Genomic DNA, 22,369 nt, shown 5'->3' with positions numbered 1-22,369 from the left:
ATTTCTATAATCAATTCAGTAAAGTAGAGGAAATCCTCTCTGATGATGATGTGCAAGTAAGCTAAGAAAGGGATCATTCCTTTGTCAGTTCTTTAATCTCCCAGTCTTCCAATTGTTGATGTGTCTCATGAGGATCTCCTTTTTCTGACCTAGTAAGCTCAGTGAAGTCAATGTTCTATGGTTCTCCAAAACTCATCTCTATTAATAAATGCTCAGAAGAATCTCATGCAGGGTTCTATCATTCTGAGCGGTCAGTCTCTGACCACAAAATGGGGCTTCACAGTATTCCAGAGCAAGTATAGATATTGTACAGGAGCTGACTAGTCTTATCAGCCTTATTAAGACTGATTGAATAAGCTGACTGCAAATAACAAATCTTCCATTAATGCACACTAGGAAATCCTTTGCCAGATCTGTTTTCTTGTGTCAATTGGTCAGGTTTGTCAGTTGGCCTAGTTGTAAAATTGGATGCAACCTATCCTAAGCATTTCTTAAATGGGTTAGGTTTGCATTAGAGGGGCACTTATCAGATGCTGTAGGACTCTGAATATGTCAAACTGGAATTTGGAGAGAAAGAGTGTGTGTCACATGAACCACAGCCCCTTTCTATGAAATAAATAGTTAACAATGTTGACAAATTGTTCTTCAGAATTAGTATTGAGATTTAAGGCCCCATTGAGATGAATAGGGGAGTTTAGATTTATTTTACAATAGTCTGCAGATTCTGGTAGCACAGCAGGTGTTACATTCAAAAGGTATATTTGCTATCATGATGGCTAGAAATATATTTTTTTCAATGAAAACCTTGTTTCTTCACATTCAGATGAGTAATAGGGAGAATCCACCCCTACATGGAGTTATCAGTGCCTCCGATGAAAGTCCAAGGAAGCCATATGGCTAACGTACCATGTAATTGTTAAAAATTGGAGTGTAAAATTTTGAAGATAATGGGATGAGTGGGCTGGAGAAAGTGAGATCCTTTGGAGCTTCTCTTTTTGTGTGTGTGTGTGTGTGTGTGTGTGTGTGTGCACGCAGACACGCATATGAAAATTTGTGTCTCACCCCTTCATGCTGATGAAGGCTGCCCATGGAGTCTCCAAGAGCCTTTAATACAACTTCCTAGGCTGTTGGAAGTGGTTGCTCAAGTAAGATGAGATGCCCTAAGCCTCACCATTTCAGTGCTCGGTGTGCTCCCTCTGCAGCACTCCATTTTGGCAAAGAAGTTTGTAGTTTTGTTTGTTTCGAACAACCTATTGCTGTGTGGAGATGTAGCATGTAAAAATAAATTCTAGCTTTTACAAAGTTTTCAGGAGTTTATTTCATCACAAGTCTGGCCTTGTCTACATTTCAAATTGGCCCTGATTTTAGCAATCAGTAGCTAACAATTGAGATAGCAAACAAGGAAACCCATGATTTGTACTCAACCTAGGTTCAAGCAAAGGTAAGCTTCACTGGTATAAATCATTGCTTTCTCTGTCTACATGTGGTGGTTTGCCATTAATCACTGAAATTGGGGGTGGAGGGAGAGGTGGGATTGCCAGTGGAGACAAGACACGTAACTATTTAATGCACTGTAGAGGACAGATACTGTTAAATGTCATAGCCATAGAGGGTAAATATTATCAGAAGAACTGCAGCCATGACCAGTTCTCTCCTATTCTTCATGGAATACAGGAGGGGTTAGGCTGTGTGGGATGCCTAAATGTCAGCTTTTCCATCTACTACCATTTTAACTAGCTTAAATCCATAGGATCAAGATAACCGCTAAATGCAAACTGACAGTGACTATTCCTTCCAGGAAGCAAGGCTGGCTTGTGCAGCTGATGCGTAGCTAATGCAATAAATGTGGTGCTTGAATATCTGTTTAAGGAAGAAAACTATTTAATTTTAACCATTTTTTCCCTTTCATAGAAGTAGGGATTTTTTACCTCAGATGAAAGGGAGAAAATTGCCATAAGTTGTCTTTAGTATTTTTGGGGTACTTGTTTTTCAGCATAAAAAGATTAAAGCTCTGGCACTGGTATAAGAGGAAGAGACTTATGGAAGTAGAGGAAATCCCCTTGTGGTAGCTTCTTGCACTAATATGTTTATAATCTATAAAAATTTAATATTCTTACTTCACATAAAATGTTTTATAAGCACTTTTGAGCATATTCATTAGCAAAATGTGACAATTTCATTTAAATAGAGATGATTAGGATTTTTTTTACTCACTTTCTAAAGTCAATCTTTTTTGAGTGTGCATCCTGCGGTATTTTGGAATCCACAGTTAATTTCTCAAGGGCTTTAGATCTGTCTCCTTCCTTTCCCCCTGCCCTTCCACACACACAAGCACACAGAGGAAAGGCAACAGAGACTGATATTTTCCTAGAATGAAAGACAGACAAAAAATATATGTTAAAAAATGTGCATTCCAGAAAAAATATATCAGCAGTTCCAGTCAGAATTTTCAAAGCAAAACAAAAAATATCTTAGGCCACATAAACTGATCTACTTAATACTTGCATAAACTAACCTTATGCTCCCTGCCTGAGTTTAGTCACACATTTGGGCATACCTCAGAAAATTAATGTGTTTTTATAGGTGATATGCTATATAATGAAAAGCATATATATACAAATGTATACAAGATAAATGTGCATTTTCACTCCTGAGATCCGTTGCAGTCTGAACCCTACTGGACATTACAAATGATATCTACACATTGGCTCATTAAAGTTACTTAATGAACAGTTGCAGCTTTGTTTGATACAGATTTTGATTATTCAGTGATTATAAACAGCAATTTAGGGAAGCTGACAGGTAGCTATTCCCCTCACATTTTTATATTATTTACCGTTCCAGGGGACACATTGGGCATAAAATATTCCATATAAAGGAAGAAAAGTCTGTCATTTCTATAACCCAGTTAATCTGCTGAGGTATAAGAAAAATCTTGAGAACAAAATTTTGGCTGATTTTTACATCTTTAGTCCATTTGGAAAGTTACATTTTGATCCATTTGTCAGTACTGTGTTTATCACTGATCACTCTGTGTCCACCAAAAACAAAATAATAACAAAACAGTCTGGATAAAATTTCCTTCCTCTCTCAATTGCTTAGGTTTCAATCTCTTTGTGATGTTATATTCTCATTGTTATAATATCTGTGTTTCCAAATATATGTATAGCATATATAGCATACTCTAGGAAATAGAGTAGACAAGATTTTTTTTATTAGTAAAATAAAAAACAAGGAGAAAAAAGGCTTTTGAAAAAAACATAGTCTCCTTTTAAAACATTAATACATTTTTCCCTTTTGCAGAAGATCTTTACAACCCATGTGTTCAGTAACTAATTCCATTTTATATTTCCCACCTATCATCATATTTTTGTATCGCCTGTTCTGGACTCAGGCCTCAGAAGTATTAGATGTTCCAGGTAGGCAATATGTCACTTGGCTCCTCTTCCCTTTGCTTCAGCAACATGAACACTAACAGTGCTACACAAATACTATTAATCAGGAGTAACAATAATCCCTTTAAAATCTTACATTTAATAACAATTGAAATTACTGTGCTGAGGACTTAATTTCATGGGTTAAGGGATTAAGAACCATCTTCAAAGGTGGCCAGTGGGTAATTTGAAGGATTACAGAGATATGTGACTATATGCAGACAGGGAAATAGAGCTGGTGTCTGGAGGCCTTCTAGATAGGTTTTATAGGACAAAAGTCCAGCAAATTTTATTTTAGAAAACCTGGTCTCTTTCCTGCTTTAAAAATAAGGTTTTTTTCCCCACTACTGTTCCATCCTCTTCATAAATGCATCAGTAATAGGGAGTAGGAGTAGTTCTTTGCTCTGTTGTATTTGAATATGTAGGCATGCTCATCTTGAGTGTTTCCATTTTATTGGTAATTACAGCATATATTGCATGTTCTTTCCCAGGTGTATAATGGAGAGCTGATCATTTATGCTCAGAAGAAATAATATTCAGAGAATCACGGGAAAACATACCTTCTGTGCTGCTCTATGTAAGATCACTATTATAGATAGGATGTTTTTGTTTAATAGACATGCTGCTTTAGTTTACACTTTTGAGCATATTAAAGTACATCTTGGAAGAAACCATTTACTTAAATAGCTTACATGACAGGGAAGTATATGAGAGTTGATGGAAATCAATACAAAAAGAGACATTACTATTTCAAGGCTTTGGGGAGAGATGTATAGACGAGGTGGTTAATTGGTTTCAAATGGCATCATTTCAGCAGAGTTCACAGACATTCAGTAGTAGGTACTTTCAACCTGCTGTAACTCCACTTGACTTTCCATCTGTTTTCTTTGGTGGACCTAGAAAAGGATGACATTAATATTAATTGTGTAGCGGGCAATCTTTTACAAACCTGATTCCTTTTAATGCCTTCAGATGAGCTGGTTACTTGGTGACAAGTTAAGTGTCACTAAAAAGTATCATGTCTTTTTTATAAGAAATACTTAATGGCCAAATTTTCAGAAATAGCTAGCTGGTAATTATGGATGCCACAAAGTTGGGTTCTCAACTTGATGCTTTAAAGGTGCTTGATTTTCATAAAGCGCTGAACACCTGCCCTCTGAAAAATCAGGCCCCTTTAAGGATTTTCAAGCACTAGACAATTTAGGCACAAGAAATCACTAGTCATTTTTGAAAATCCTAGGTTTATAAGTTAATAGTATGCCTAACTGCATTTTTTCTGCTTCTGTTTCTCTGCATTCCAATCAAATTGTAATTAAACACTGTCTACAAAGAGAACAAAATGGCATGTGTCTGAGGACAGCAGTTCAGGTTTCTGAAGTTCAATTGACACTTGCTGTACGTACTACTTAGTAGCTGGATTTGGCGATGGTTCTCTCAGAAAGACTGAACTAAATTAGCATGGAAAATGACACACTTTGATTCTGCTACAGGGGTTCTGCCTGCCTTGAACACAGTTTAAGCGGCAGAACAGTGTAGGAATGCCCGCAGTGTAGCTGCCAACTTCAGGCATGTCAGTTCCACAGCCATTAAACTGACATCCTCATGGATGTTATTTATAACTATATTAGGACAGCAAATCCAGTATTGAGGTAAATAGATTTTATTGGAAGGAATTCAGTGGAAAGCTTTTAGGTATACAAGCTGGGAACAAGCTATAGTTTGTTAAATCCTATGCTGGGGCAAAGATGAAAGTTGCGTTAGGAGCCAAAAAGACATTGAAACCTAAAGGAGTACTTGTTCTCCCAAAGCATCTATTTAACAAAAAAAAAAAAAAAAAAAAGCAATGGAAAATAACAATTTTAGAAAGAATGGATTTTTTTTAGTCCAAAATATTAAATTTTGGATTCATAACAGATGAAGTTTCTTGGTTTTGTCATTTATTAAACTTTTCCAATAATCTTAAAAATGTAAAGCAATTCTGGACTTTTAGGATAAAATATATTTAGATTATATGCAGTAAAATCAATTTAAAAATAATCTGATGGCATAATTGCAGGTTAATTTTAAAATTAAGATTTTTTTTTTTTGTTTAAAAATATTTTGTTAAACTAGAGCATTTACCACGGAAATATGTGATAGCGAAGGATTACGTTCTACCCCATAACTAATAAAGAAAAAATATCAACAACCATTCAAATCTTTGAATCCTGCCACTGAGAATAGGATTGTTACTATCTAATTCACACTTACTGGACCAAGGAGATATTTTCTCCCTCTGACCATAAAAAAGGATATTTGTTGATGACAAAAATAATAAGATATGCATAATTCTTCACCAATATGGAGAATTAATCACAAATTGCCACCTGCCTATCCATTATCAGACAGCAGTTTCTTGTAGGGGCTTGAAGGTGCCTTAACAAATTTAGACTGGAAGCTTTTTCTGCTTGAAAGGGCTGGCACAGAAGAAAATGCTAACCCATTTGCCAGAGAATTAGATGCAGGTGAGGCGGGCATCCCTAAGGTCTAACTACTTAATGAAGAGTTCGTAATATGATTAGCTTGCTGGATGGGGAATGAAAACAAGACACCTTTATGTAATGGCTGCAAGCAAAATAATATCCCATTGCTCAAATAAGTTTGAATGTTTGTGGTTAGTTCCTTCCTGGGCTAAACATCAGTTTGGCTTATGACCTTTTTTCAATTGACGGTTTGAATCCCATACAAATATTGAGAGTGGCCTGAGCATTTTGGGACAGTGCTAACCATGTGAGTTGAACCAAAACGATTATACCTGTCACCTTACAGAAGAGAGAGCAAGCTTTTCCCCCCTTGATACAGATTCTCATGTGCCTTGTGATTGTGAGATTCCCAAGGAGTTCCTAGAAGCTGCTTCATTGTTTATATAACGATAATACTTTTTTAAAAGCCACTGTTAATCCTATGGGAAGTGCAAGCATGTGGTTGTATGCCTTGCTTGCCTAAACTCGTGCAATTCTATTAATTTCAACAAATCTGTTCATGCCACCTGGGAATTTGGCCTAATATACCCACATAGTATGTCTCGTTACTCAGTGTTACAGTATGTGAAAGGTGATAATATTTTTATGAAAGGGAATTTGTGCTGTGAGAGCCTTGACAATGAGTACCAGAACCTCAGGTAGTATAAACCAACACAGCTCCATGGATTTCAATGGAATTACACCGATTTACAACAGATGAGGTTCTGGGCCTATTTCCTGAACTGTGTGAATTTTAAACTTTACACGTAATCCATCAGTAACACACATTTTTTGCTATCATTATTTCTCTCTAAAGGAAATGAAACGTTCCCCATCCAGAGGCCAATCTTAATGCCTATCTGTCCCACACAGGGACCCTATGAGGACATTACCTCACAGCTGGTTTTGTGTGTTTTGAAGGAAAGGAAGAGGCAGTTAGTTTCCATCACATAGCTGTCCATTGTGTCAGCAGTTTCTGTACCCAGTTTTTCAGATTGCAAAACTCTAGAGACTATAGTTTTTCTGATTTTGTTTTTGCTGCCTTGAGCCTATGGTTCAGTATTCATTGCATGTCTTCTAATTTTTATCTTGTATTGAATTTTTAAAAGCAAGCCTGTTTTTGTAAAATCTTGCAGTTCTATATGCTAACATTCACAGCTCTGCATAGGAATTGACATACTGTTCTATGGTCTCCTTACTCTGCTGGAGATAGAGATCTGTATGACAGTGAATTGGCTGCAACTTGACCAAAATAAAACTAGAGCAGTGTTTTCTGACAGAAGTAAGCATTAAGAAGAATTAGTAAAGGCAGTCTACATGCCATATATTCAAGCAGACTGACAAGATAGCTTGCAGTGCCTGGATCATATTAATTCCATTACTGCTTCAGGATTCCTAGGCAGAAATGGCGGTCCACGGTGCATTTTTTCCCCCCACAAATATGCCAGATAAGGGTTGCAATTTTCTTCAATTGAGAAGTGTTGTAATGGTCATCCTCTCCTTTTTCTCTTTGTTTAGTCTACTGTAATTCACTCTAAATAGCAATGCCATTTAAAACCATCCAGGAGCTTTAGCTAGTGCACAAACTGCGTGCTAGCCTTCTATGCTCTTACACACATGATACCTCAGAGTTCTGTACTAACTTCCATTTGACTTACAGGTGTCATTCAAGATATCAGAGACAATCTCTTTAAGCCTTGAATTATGTGGTACCTGAGAGACTGCCTCTCACGATAAAATAACCTATAAATAAAAGTTATACTCAGTTGGGATGCTCTTGATGTCAGTCCCTGAAGTTGCATTCTCTAGGTTTATTAGCAGAGCTCTCTCTGTAACATCACTTTTGCCTTTTTGATTTTGGTTAAAGGAGCCTGAATAGAGAAACCCACTTCCTAAAAGTTACCCTATTCTCAGTAAGGGAATGGATTTTTACACGAATTCAGCGATAGTCAATGGAATTTACCCCGCCAGACAGAGGGAATTCTATAGAGTTAGTACTGTGGGGGACTTGAAAGTACAAAATAAAACTAATTGGTTTGTTCTGGTTTGCTATTTTATCTTTTTGGTCCTTGCAGTTTGGATATATTGTGTATTGAGTTGTTTTTGTGCTACTTACTAAGAGTAGCATAATATTTTTATTTATCTAGTTAGTTAGTTAGTTACATATTTTGTATCACAGTGCTTAGATGCTCATGAAATAGGTTCTATCAAAGTTTAAGAACATAACTTAATCCAGGTTCTCAGGTCAGTTGTCAGTGGTTAAACATCCTCACTAGGTCTGGCAAATGCATTTCTACTTTGAAAAGTTTCAAAGAGAGAATTTTACACAAGCACACTCATAGAATCCTGAACTCTAACACCAACCTGAAGAAATTTATAATTTCATTTAGTAATCAAATTATTAAAAAAGCAAACTCATATATATGGCCAATGCACAATTTTCAACTATTTATAACTTTTTATATTTGTAAGCCAAACATCTTCACATATTGCAAGAATACCTCTCTTTACTGCACTTCTCTTTTATACTATTGTATTTCTCTTTAAAGTCTAGGGCAAGTTGCCAAAAGAGCCCTTCCACTTTGATTGAAATTCACCACAGTGCATGGGGGTAGCACAAAGTACATACACTATTTAAACCCTCAAAATAGGCCTTAAGGCACATAGGCCTTCTGCTGGGCCTCCACATAGGGATGAATTTCACTCTGTCTACATTTGGAGCAAGGGGTATGATTACCCAGCTCGCATAGACATACTCATATTAGTGTTCATAGTACTAGCACTCTAAAATTAGTAGTGTTGGGGAGGTAGCCATGCCCAGTATGTACCTACCCATGGGGCCCAGGCAGGTTTGTGCTCAGCACAGTACAGCTAACCTGTTCTGCCATTCACCACTGCCCATGCTACTCCTGCTACATTTATTTTTAGAGCACTAGCTCAACAACAGCTAGCACAAGGGTCTGAATGGGAGCTGGGAATCCCGCTCCAAATGTAGACCTAGTCTTAAAGGGTTCCATTCCTTATCTATGTTCAATACTCAAATGGAATAAATCCCATACTCACTGTTGCTCTCAAAAACAGTGAGTTTTTGCTTAAACTTTCAAAACCATATTCAGCTGAAATATCAGGTGAAAGTGTAAAAGTTACAAGTAACAGAAAAAGTGCCTTCATATTGGGGCTACTTAGGCAGCCTTAAATATCACTGCTGCTATGTGATCCAACTATAATTCTATTAGCAATAAGACACTGCAGGGAGTGTATTTCCAGGCAATTATTATACTTGGATGATTAAAGTAATTCTAGATATGACTTTGTTCCTTATAACACGACAAGGGATGTTTTATAATCACACAGAAACACTCCCTCTTTCATGGTATTGATTAATTATAAAACGCATACAATAAATGGAGTATCATGGCACCATTTTAGTAGTTTGCTTTAAAAAAAATAAAATAAAAACTAATAAGTGATTTATATCCTATTTTTAAAACTGGCTTACGTCAAATCATCATATACAATACTAAAACTTGGAGGTACACAATCCATAAAATGCCTCCTTTTATACCACAGTTGAAGAAAAATACCTCAAGATGTGTACACATTTAAAATTGCTGCTGTTAGATTAGAAATGTTAAGTAAAATCTTGATTATTTACCACAGTAGCTTCTTTAATTTTACATTAAACTAAATGAATAAGCCATTGCAGCCACAAATCAATTTGTTATATAGCCAGAGGAGGTAGGAGGGTTATTAGCTGACATAAAAATACACCTTTTCTGTGCTTCTTACTACTTTCTTTCTCTATTGCTCAAAGGCCTTTACATTAATGAAATGCATTTTAATCAATAAACTGTGCTCTGTCAAAGGTTTTTTTCTGCTTGTATCAAAATTTGAATCCAATTCAGTGTAGATAAATTACATTCAGCTCTCCATTTCTTTAGTAAACCTACTTGAACATTCACAAAACTGAGATAGCTAACTTAAAAAAAAAAAAAAAAAAAGAAATGTATTGAGGATGGGTTTTCTCTGAGTTTATATTTTCCAATAGTAAAGGAATATATTTTTAAAGAACTGTAGTGAAGAAATATGAGCACATGAACTGACAATTTGTCCTGCTCTTAGGAACTCTATAGACAATAAATTACTATATAGTAAATCATTGCATACAGATAATGTAGGAGCTGGGCCTGATCCAAAGCCCACTGAAGTCAATGGAGCCATCAATAGTTAATGCATTATAATATTATGTGTATTAATAGAGTAATATCATATGTAATATTATGTATAATGAAGCATTTTACAAGATTCTGCAGCCATTTTTATAGCACCAAGAAAAACATTGTTGATTATGGCTATGGCACAAGTTAAATATTTATAATTGAGGTATAGGGCATTTCCTGAGGATTAATAACCAGCGGGGAAAGCTGATGACCTGAGGCAAAGCCAAAGGCCATTAGCCCAGCCAGTCATTAATTCCCCAGGGATTGCCCTATGCCAAGGTCATTATTGCTATTACAACTTTCTTTTAAAAAAAGTTTTACCTTGTTTTATCCTTTACAGTATTACACTTTCAAAATACTGTAAGAAAAGTTAGTTCAATAGCATTAGTGCTATCTGGGCATCACTAGGGAATTGGGGTCTGAGCCGAAGTCAGTGGAAAGTCTCCCATTCACTTCTATGGATCAGGTCCTTAATGCCCAGTACAGTCTATGATAAGAAATGCTGTTTCAATTTCGAACACGCTGTCAGGGTTAAGGATTTTTTAATAGAAACTGCAAACATTCACATTAAGGTACAGTTATAGGCAGCGGGCTGCTTTTCCCACCAAAGTGAGCTCCCCCATTTTTTCTTTTCTCTAAAATGTAAAGTTATAGTAAAGATATTGAGAGCTCTTCTTTGAGTGATGGTCCCTATTGTATTCCACTGAGGGTTTATGCATGCACACTATGTGCCCGGAGATTTTGAAAGTAGCAGTGTCTGTTGGTCCACACATGCACTCTTGGTTCCCCTCGTGGTTTCGTCTGAGGTGATAAAGGGGGTGGAACGGACCAACCATGTCTCCAGTTCCTTCTCACCACTATATGGTCCGGGTTGGTACTACTTGTCCTCCTGCATGTCGCACTTAAAAAAAAAATTACGATTGTACATAACTAATTTACAATTTTTATTATTTTTAGTGTTTATATAGTAATTATTAGTAGTTTGCTAGTTTTAGGAATAAGACTGGGCATCCTTTTTTGGTTCACTGTGAACCCTCCTCCTGCTTCTTACACTGGCATGCAGATACTGGACCATGCCAAAAAACCCGGCTTTAAAATCTGCACCTCCTGCCCGCGTTCCTTCTCAGTCAGCAATGAACATCATAGTGGCCTCTGCTGCTTGGGAGAAGCCCACATTTCATCCAGGTGCACTATCTGCCAGTCCTTCCCGAGCCATACCCAAGAAGGCCAGGCTCTCCAGAAGCACCTCATAGAAGTCGCCATGAGACCTCATTCAGATCCTGGCTGAGCAATCCCTCTATCCCGGACACAGGCTAGAGGCTGCCTGAAGTGTGCCTCCAGCTGAGAAGTCTGAGGCCAGTTCCAGCATTACCATTATTATGGATCCTGCACTGAGGCCTAGTTGGGAAGTAAAGAAGCATGAACATAAGCATGGCAGTAAGTCTTCCTCTAGACCTAAGAAGGGAATGACTCCTTCCATGAGTTCATCATAGGGATGGAACACACTAAAGTGCACAGACGTGAGAAGAAGCCACATAAAGAGACAGATCCACTGGTACCAAGTGCGGGCCCACACACACAGTCAACATCGGTGCCCTTCACAGCTAAAGAGCCATCCACTCCAGGGAAGACTATTGCTTCCGTACGAGTCTGGGGACTAAAAAAGTGTGCTGGACCCCAGGGAGGTTGCGAAAAGTGCTGAGCACCAGGAAGTGTTTGCCCTGGGAGACCAACACCTCATAACTTCTGAGGATGTTTAAATCAAGGGAGACATTATCTCCGGCACCAGATATGCTGCACCTGAGACACTCCCCTCCCACCACTCTGGTGAGGCATGCTCTTCTGCTGGCTCACAGTACCATCGATGGAACTGGTCTCAGAGATTTTGTCTTCAAAGGAATTGGGTGGGAATCAGAGACCATCCATCTTGTCTCACCACTACAAGTACCAATGGCAGCCTTCTACATAGTGGCAGTATTCTCCACTCCAGCCAACATGGAGTCACTGGTTCCTGGCACGGTGGGGCCCTCCACACACCCTTTGGATCAGTCATGCTGCCTTTTGAGGGAGCCTGGCCCCAATATCCAGCTTTGGAACCCATCTGTTCTGTCAGGGAGGCATCTCCTATTTCACTGCCTTCAAGTAGATGCTTCGAACCAGTAATGGAAGATGAGCTGCACAGCCTGACTCCAATGCTACCACCAGAACAGAAGAGATTCCCATCATCCTCACCTGATGTAGAAGTGGCTTTGACCTCCCCCCATACCCTGATGACTATCACCAAGTTAAGGATCTCCTATGTAGAGTGGCAGGAGAACTTCACATTCCCCCGGAAGCGATCCAAGATGCTCAATATAAACTGCTGGGATATATTTCACTTATCAGTGCCAAGCAGAGTCACTCTACCAATCAATGATGCCATTCTTAAGCCAACTAGAATAGTTTGGCATATGCCAGCCACATGTACGCCTACCCCAAAAGGGGCAAAAAAAATACTATGCACCAACCAAGGGATCTGAGTTTCTGTTCCTACACCCCCTCCAAAGTCACTTGTGGTACAGGCAGCCACAGAATGGACTAGACAACATCATCCACGCTACACCCCATATGACAGGGAGGGCAAGCGACTGAACCTTTTAGGCCACAAGATTTTCTCTTCCCCCAGTTTGCAATTTAGGGTTTTGAATTACCAAGCATTGCTTGCCAAATATGACTTCCTGAATTACAGCAAATAGGAGGACTTTGCTAACAACCTACCACAGCAAGACCAGGCCCACTTCCCAGCAGTAATTGACATGGGGAACTAGTAGCTTCACCTCAGAGCGTGGTATTTGGATGGGCATCTTCTCTAGAATGGGCATGTTCATCAGAAGTGTAAATGGAAAAGAATAAATGGAAGCAGACATGCCAGATGACACTTCCCCATCTACTCAGCAGCTCTGGACATCCACCTTTAATCAACCCAGCTGAATCTTCCCTAAGTGGAATGGAATCCCAATGTGGCCAGCTGTCTTCAATGCCCTCAGTGTGGAGGCTATAGTGAGGGAAAAGGGGTAGGGCTGGAGACTTATGCACTTTGAGACATGTGTATTTATATTTTTAGGTTAGGTTACTTTAGAATCCTTACATAACTATCAGCTATTTTCTTTTGACACTATGACATTTGGTTTATGGTTGGTTGAAGTGAGGCAATGTGATCCAGATGAAAAATGGGAGGTCATCATAGGTTCTAATCTGAGCTCTGTGACTGACTCATTATTTCATCTGTGACTAGGGAAGCCAATTAATTTGTCTGTTCCTTAGTTTCCCCATCTGTAAAATAGAGGCCATCATGGGAATATTTTTTAGGACAAATTAGTTAATATTTCTATAGACCATTGAATGTGGAAAACATTATAACAAGGATTAATTAGTAGTCCTATTGCAGACATCATTAGTCCTTTCTGATAGTCAGAGAGAGTCAGTCATATACAAATCTTTGTTAGTAAATTATCTAATCTCCTTCAAAACAATTGAGCTATCATTCTACAAAGTTAAACATCCTGCTTTTTATTCACGCCATAATAAAATGCAGTTGTGATGAGCTGAGAAATTGTTGTTATAACATGGTGGCCAGCATGCTGCAGTGAAATTCTGTTCAAGCTACTTGTATGTCTTATGTATAAAATAACTTTTTATCTTTTAATTAACTTAATTGTGACTGAATAGAACATGCAGTATGGCTCACAGTAACAGTGCATATAACTTTTTGTGGTAGAATATAACCAGTAACCCACTATCCAGTGCCAACATAATGCTGAGGAAATTAACTGTTATGTAAAATGAACATGACATTACAGGGGGGGAAAGCAGTCACATTTTATTGTCAATAGAAATTCTGAAAGCATGCATATTAGATTAGACCCAACCTAATTGGGGGATATGGGTGGCTTGAAGTACAGTAATAGAAGCAGGCGCTAATTCGTGTCATGATACGCCATGTCACTACCACTTGAAATTCCATTGGGCAATATTAATTCAAACAGAGGTCTATGCCACTAATAAACGAGGTAAATTGAGTCAATTACTAATTTCATGCTTTTATGATTTTTGGTTTAGATAGATAATATCTGCAATTTAATACACTGTCCTCTAGAGATCTTGACCACTTACAAAGAACATGTGTTCACAGCATTATTTGTGCTATTCATTTTGTTAAACAGCTCTACTGTACACCAAGCAACGTAAAGGCCAAGGGAAAGAAAAGAAGCCATTTCTTCCAACTGTTTGCCTTTTCTCCTTGATGAAACTCTTAATCATTGTTTGTGGTTGGTGTTTTTGCCTTTATGGACAACAGAAAAACTGCTTAGTCATCTATTGTTCCCTTTTTGGCATTTAGTAGCACAGCAATTTCTGCATTAACTGCATAAGTCAGTACTTTCCAATCTACAGTTTACCACTGTACAATCAATTCACATATCATTCTGTTATCTTAGTAGGGATATTTTGTGCCAATGCAGGATAGGGAAGCAGCAGTTTAAACCCATACTCCTTAATCATGGGCATTGGGGCTGATTATGGCAGATTGGGAGAAGCCTTGAAGTCTGTACTAATTGGTACCCTGCCTTGTAAAGACCCTAATGAATCTGGTGGCAGCTGGGGAATAGGTAGGAAGAGGGAATGTGCCTTATCCTGCCACTTCCCCCCAGGTGGAACATTAGATGTAGAATCATTTCTGCGCTGCTGCTCCTTACCGTGTATCTGTGTAAAGGGGATTATTTTCTTAAGGCCTAGCTCTGAATCCTTACTCAGGCAAAACTCCTGACAATCAGTGAGGGGTGCAGGATATTGGGGCCAAATTCAGACACAGTTTGACCTCAGTGTAGTTGTCTGATACATTATATATGAAATTATTTCAAGATTAAATATTTCTTTGCAGTTTTGTATTTAGTACACAATATAAATATTAAACAAATGTTGTCGTCGTTCCCCTGTCCACCCCCTGCGCACGCACACACACACACCTACACCCCTCTTATGACTTAGTCCAGCACTAGCTATAGGAGCAAAAGGTCACCATGGTTGGTGAGCAGCATCCCATTCTTCCCCCTTTTGAAATTTCATGTAACTGAACCCAAGTATTTTAATTAGCTTTACTGTCACTTACTTTCACAGTGTCTGATCTTCTGTCTAGATGGAAACGTCAAAAACACACTACTTGTCTACCAACTGTGGCAGAATAACAGAAGACCAAAACTGATTAATTGGAAGTATCAATTCTTTGCTTTTAAATAAGTTGCCTATAGTTCATATATATCTGTAGTGTTAGGGAGATATCTGTCCATCCTACATCTGAAGTTCAGAAACAATAACTCTACATAGCTTTGGTTTTTTTGCTGTGGCTAGTAGGTTTATTACTGCACAATGAGGCAAGCCAGTTATTGAGATTGTGTTAAATAGCCAGTGGGCAAGAGTCTCATAGTAAGGAATTAATACAAGGGTTGGATATAACTGAAGAGAGCTCCTCATGTGTGTTCAGAAAGGAAAGAGTGCTGAAGAAGCTTATCTTGCACTGTTTCTCACTTTACCAAAATCAATAAATTCTGGACAGAAGAAAGCAGTATGAACACTTTGAAAAGAAGTAACAGAACCAACACAAACTTTAAAAACCTGAGGTTTGTGATGCAGTTTACTTCTATTACAATACATAAACATTGCCATCTCAAATTATGCAACTCTTCTGCCATGTTTCATTAGCAAGAGGTAGGCACTGAGCTCAAATGATGTCTAGGGGTTCTGTTTAAAATAATTGGCTCAAGGTCCCATCTAAAACCTTATCCATTCTGACATTTCAGAAACTTAACATTTAACTCCCCTGGTCGCTGATACAAGGGTTTCTTCCCTGCTTCAAGACCTCTGAAATCCTTGGGACTATGAAACCACAAATTTCTTTTTTTGGAAAATGAGAAACATCTATTTACAGAGTAAAATGGAATTGGCAAAACTCAGTTTGAGTGGTCTGGCCAAACCCATAGCGTTCTCTGCTCACTTGTTGGGGGCCCCAGAACTCTTAATAAAATACAATCCCCTCCTATCTAAACCTCAGTCACAAACCTGATCAGCCTCCAGAGGGGTCAAGTAGGTGCAGGGACGATTCTTCAGCCTGGCTGCTCCAGTGCAGTGATGTCAACACCACCAAGCCCCACTCCAATCTGTGACTGCCAGTTTGGATTCCACAATGTGAGCTCCAGCGGGCCAGGTTGGGTTCAGCGAATTCAACTGTCCTGTGTAGCAGCTGAGCCAGGACAGTTCAGCAAACTCAGCTCTACCAGCTTGGATGCTAGTAAGTTTAGCCCCACAAAGTCAGCTCCACTTCTACCAGGTTAGTCCTATCAAGTCAGTTTCACACAGCCTTCAGGATCCAAGGGCAGGAAATCCAAAGCAAAGCAACAGAGTCCCTGATCTCTTCTTGCTCAATTTGAGCTCAGTAGCCAGAGTCCACTACCTGTCCGTTCAGCCTGCTTTTCCCTGTAATAATTTCTCTCAACTTTCACAAATACATTTACACGCACCATTAATATAATTTTCAAAAGCAGAACACAAATTCCATAAAATATAACATAAATTTGTACAGACCCACACTGCAGAGAAATTGCATGTAAATTAAGCCTGCAGGAGCTAGCATTTTCCCTTTTTCCTATAGGGGGAACTGTGAATTTCTTTTCCCTTTTAACCTTCTACCTCTGAGGCTTACATCTAGAATAACTGTCATCTTGAAATCAGCATTGCATTCACAGTTGGGGACCTTAATCTACCAATTTACCCTTTACTATTGCTTCTCTTTCCTAGCTTCATGTTACAATCCAGTTTTTGCATGCACCAAAGTTCTCTATCTTCTAAAGATACTGATGTCCTAACCTCTGAAAGACTCAAGAGAGATGAACAGGCTAAATTAGACAGGCAAAAATTTCTATTCAGATACAAATATTGTGGTAATCAGTACCGATGGAAAAGGAAATTCAGAAAAATATAGATGGCAGTTAAAATACAGTTAAATGAGCTGTAGCCAATGTCCTATCTTTCATGGTTCAAAGCAGGTCATTGGCTGAATAATTTTTTTAATCCTGGAATCATTGTCTGGATTTGTAAAATGAGTATTCATGGCTACCCTCTCAAGGAATGGTTTAAATCCCTACACATTATGAGAACAAATATGGCTATCAAGGATAACTACGTATTTCTTTGACTACGCCTTACATCTCAGAATTTTTTTAATGTGGTCATTTGTTGAATTAATATTTTTCTGATGGTGCATTCCTTCCTCTGTTTTGCAGAATTAACTAAACTATAATTCCTTTCTGGAATGCAGACTTCTGTCTTGATATGGTTAGAGGAATTAATTGTCCCCAGTATCCACATGTTATATTGTAGTTCACATCTGACAAAATCCTCTCCTTGCATCACTAGTGCTACATATGGAATCCTGCAAGGTGCTGAGCACTCTGGCCCCAATCCAGCAAAGCACTTAAGCACATGCTTAACATTACACCTCTATCCCAATATAACATGAATTCAGATATAACACGGTAAAGCAGTGCTCCGGGGGGGAGGGGCGGGGCTGCACACTCCGGCGGATCAAAGCAAGTTCAATATAACACAGTTTTACCTATAACTCGGTAAGATTTTTTGGCTCCCGAAGACAGCGTTATATCGAGGTAGAGGTGTACTTCCATGCCCAAGCTTAAAGTTAAATGCTGTGCTGGACTGGGGATAGAGTGCTCACCACTTTGCAAGATCAAGCTGTATCTGCAGGACATTCTATACCCAAGGCATCGACTCAGAAGATGGGGTGTGTGTGTGTGTGTGTGTGTGTAGTTAAGTAGAGGGACTCAGACTGTCTTTAATTGAGGGACAGAATTTATACTTACACAGTAATCCCTGGGATGTCCAGTTTCATTACATCAAAGCATTATAGTTCAAAACCAATAACTTCCTCACACAGCAATGAGACACACATAGTGACATGATCATCAGGTAACCCAAAAAAGATCTCTTGATAATCAGATGCTCTTGTTTCCTATGGTAAAAAAAAATCATCTGCAATTTATGCAAGTCATCTCAGGTTGTTGCTCACTTGCATCAATTAAAATACAAATATTTTGTACTGTCAATGTAATTCTCTGCAATATATTTATCTATTATACAACTTCTGTGGAATGAATGGCCACCTGCATCAATTAACCCATTCAGGTTCCCTTTTTTTGATCTTTTGACCTTCACACCTGTCCTTGTTATATTTTTCGGTTGTCCCCTGTAATTAAGTTCCTGGGCTCAGTGGATCCTCCCAGTAGGCTGGGGGAGGGTCCTTTAGCCATGGCTGGGCTTGCGCCTGCCCACCTCCTCAGAATCCAACAAGACCAATTAAAATGGAATCCTGTTGATTCTTTATATCATCCACTTAGTTTTCCTAAAACATACTTTATAAATGTTGTATAAATCATGGCTTAGTAATGCCTGATATCACTTTATTCATGGGACTTTTCAGTGCAGTAATGTCAAGCTATGTAGATAAAAATAACTCTTGGGTGAAATATTATTGATCATTTTTATTGAGATAAAAATGAACAAGACGTTATATTAATATGCAATGTTAACCTATTTCTATGTGTAACATGCATATCTCGGCAACTACTGATGCTCTAAAAGTTGATACATCCATTTTTAGTTTATCATTGTTCAAAACACAGGAAGATTTTAAATACAAGGAAAAATACAGTGAAACTGAATTTGTTCCCAGCTAGATCTGCATATTTGTGAGGGTATTAACCCCAGTCTGGGAGCTGTGTGCCCCTAATTACACACTCAGATTATTTGCAGAAGCTTTTAATCGGACATTCACATTGCAGTGAGCATGAAAAATATACAGATAAAAAGGGGCCATGCCTTTGAATTTACGTGGGCAAATAGTACTTTCAAGCTTTCAGCAGTGATTTTTTTTCTGTTGACATTGTAGATGTGAGGTTTACGCTACCTAGGTCAATAACCTCCTTGTTTCAAGAAAAAATGGCTTCTTTTTCTGCAATGTTTAACACACATTGGAGGAGATTAAACACAGACTCTTACATAATCTTTTCATTTATATGTTAAAGAGACAGCCAGATAATGCATATAAAATAGTATTTGTGGAATTTTAACTGGAGTTATCGTTGCAATAGAAATCTGAAAAATAAATTGCTTTGTTATTAGGGCCATTCACATTTATTTTAAGTTCAGCAGAGTGAGGGGTTTGCTCACACCTTTTCAATGAATTAACAACTTCATGAAAAAGGTAAATACAAAACAAATCTCTTACCATTGAAATCATTGCCCCATCTACTTGATAGGACATATCCTCTTCCCATGACAACTACGTAAAAGAAACTTTGCAGGACTTCTAAGGTGAAATTCTGCCCCACCGAAATCCCTGGCAAAACTTCCAGTGACTTCAATGGGGTCAGGCTATCACCCCAGTGTCTGCTATCATGGACACTAATCTTAGTCCTTCAGCTTAAAAGTTTTAATCTTTTCAGCATCTTCAAAGCAAAGCACCACGTTAGGTATTCCTCACTGTCTGCTCTCCAGCATAGCACTGCCTCCCTCTGCCCAGTGCTAGACAATGAAATGTGTACTAGAGACCACAGTGGGGTCAGTCAGTCTCCTGTCTTCCACTTTGCCTTTGTTAGAAGACAACTTCCATTCAAGTGCTTTTTTTAGTTTCTGGAATGTTTATATAAAACAGATTTCACTGTGAGATGCCCATACGATTGCCAGTCTAAGGGCCAAATTTATCCCTGTGCAGCGAACCCCACACAAGGCCTGTGCTTGACTTAGATGCTATTTAATCTGAAGTTATATAGGGTTAGTACTATATTACTATTCATATTATTAGACTTATGAACAAACACTCTGTGCTGTTATGAAGTGCAAATGTAGATGTATTATCTCACTTTAACGTGTAGGGATTTACAGATTTAATACCCATTAAGCCTTAACCTTCATCCAGCATCAAGAAAAAAGTTTATTTAACTGTATCATGGGGGACTATTGTCCCCTAAATGCATTCAGAAACATAGAATTTTTTGGAATGTTTTAGGTGAAAAAAACTTCTAGCAAACTGAAAGAACTAGCAGAAGTCTCATTCTGTGTGAACCTTTGAAATGCAATTTTCACACATCCCTGGAGTACCTTCTATCTTAGGGTGACTCTATCAACCACTGTCACGGCAATGCATTATCAATTAGCATATGCAATGTCCTAAAACAACATAATTGGATGGTCACTAGTTCATGAGTTATTGCATCATATATCCTCGTGGGGTACAACATTACACCACAAATGTGTTATCAGTTAGTATAGGCAAATTACATTTGTGTGTTTTAAAAAATAATAAAAAAAAAAAAGACAAGTTAGCTTAGTGAGGGGAGACATTCACCACTATTACAATATAAGATACTCTCACTAGAAGCAAACATATGCCCATATAAATACTAAAAATATAGGATAACAGTGTGGTACATTTGTATCCCACACAGTTTTTTGGAAAAAAGAATTTTTCATGATAAATTAAAAATTTCCACTGATTTGTGTACATGTCCCTAGGTGACAGTACCCTAAAACAGCATATTTGGAGGGCTTGTGGGTACAACATTACCATGTAGATGTAGATGTGGATGTGGGTTAAATTGTGGTTGATGCTTAATTTCCTGCACCTTAAGATGAATATCACTTTAGAACGAAGGATATTAAAACTTTTGCAGTTGCATGTGACAAATATTTCCATCAGGCTATTACTTAACCATTTATAAGTGAGTTCAATACAATCTTTAGTGAACAGTGTTTGGAAAAGTTTAATGTTTAAAATATAATAAATTGCAGGTGATTGTCTTAATGAGAAACAATACTGTCTCCTAAATTAAACAAATGCATTTAACTTATTTCAACACATTCATGTCTTTTATTAACTGATGGGGGTGGATCTTAGGCATACCATCATAGAGGTCTGCCCTGCAAAGTCCTCTTAAAAAATGAACATGCATAACATGTTGTCCTGCATTTGCTTCAAGGGAAATCAATAGTATACTTTACCTAAAATAACATAGAGATACCCTTTTCTGACCATATGAAGAAACAGCACATTTTCAAGGGCAGATATAGCTGTGGCAACTACCAAGAAAATAAATCACAGTATTAGTATAGGGCATTCCTCTGTTTTCAGGGCTTACGTAGGACTTAAGTGGGTCATAAACTTGTTCATAGCACTCAGCATCGGGGTGAATTTTACTTGATGTTAACAGATAAAGGAGAGGCAGTTGCCATGTTTGAGCTGGATTATCTTGATTTTTTTTTTCTTTGCATGAGTTGTGACTTTACCAGTCAGTTTTGTGGACAGACTGCAGCTTGCTAACTATACTTTGCAAGTAGCCATGGCACTTGTAGTCCTGACTGTCTCAGCCCTTAAGGAACTATGGCATCCCAAGATGCTTCTGCCTCATTCATCAGTGTTGGGAGAGGGTGGTGGGACACTACTTGCTGCACACTTAAAAAGCTACTGGTATCCTATCATTATGATGTACCACTGGTTCAATCTCCAGTGGTTGTTTCAACAGCTTTGGCCTCTTTGTTGAAATGCCACTGATAGACAGTGTCCTGTCAGCACTTGAGTAGAGGCTCACTGTCAATCTGTCTTAACTACTGGCTATATTGATATCCACATCTTTGAATACTGTGCTTCTCCCCAGTAAAATGAAGTAGCAGATCAAAATGATGTGGTAAAAGTCTGTCCAACAAATGGCTGTATTTTTCAAATTGTTTCCTTGCCCATATGCTCAGGGCGAGTAACATTTAAAGATGGGTGAGCAAGATATCCTTAGTTTTACATGATCAGTTTAATAGTAAAGGGCAGACACACAGATCTTTGTGGCTGGGCAGAAAAAATTTGGTGAAGTTGATATAACCCGACAGAAGCTGAGACAGTAGCAAGGGAGAGGATGTCAATGAGAACTCCATTGCAAGCAACCCCCATTCCTTTACTCACATGGGGTAGGGCGGCAGAGCAGAAGCTCCCAAGGATGAATCTATCTACCAGGCATACAGGAGTTGTCCACCAGCAGGAACCAGGGTAGCAGTAGCAGATGAGCAGGCAGAGGCCCAGCTTGATCTCTTGATTTCATCACCACCATCAGTGATGCTGGTGATG

The 22,369-nt window shown here is 38.4% G+C and overlaps 1 long non-coding RNA gene across 1 annotated transcript; it reads right to left on the bottom strand.

Annotated features, from left to right (window-relative positions):
- Nucleotides 1-2,220: 2,220 nt before the first annotated feature.
- Nucleotides 2,221-21,336, bottom strand: LOC117871112. The gene is made up of 5 exons (XR_004644154.1): nucleotides 21,259-21,336; nucleotides 18,063-18,211; nucleotides 16,249-16,662; nucleotides 4,181-4,330; nucleotides 2,221-2,367 (listed from the first exon to the last, which is right to left on the bottom strand). It is a non-coding gene; the product is annotated as an uncharacterized LOC117871112 (long non-coding RNA).
- Between the last annotated feature and the right edge of the window lie 1,033 nt (nucleotides 21,337-22,369).

The sequence above is a fragment of the Trachemys scripta genome, chromosome 1, assembly GCF_013100865.1.
Source record: "Trachemys scripta elegans isolate TJP31775 chromosome 1, CAS_Tse_1.0, whole genome shotgun sequence".
NCBI lineage: Eukaryota > Metazoa > Chordata > Testudines > Emydidae > Trachemys > Trachemys scripta.
This window is presented reverse-complemented; position numbering and strand designations above follow the sequence as displayed.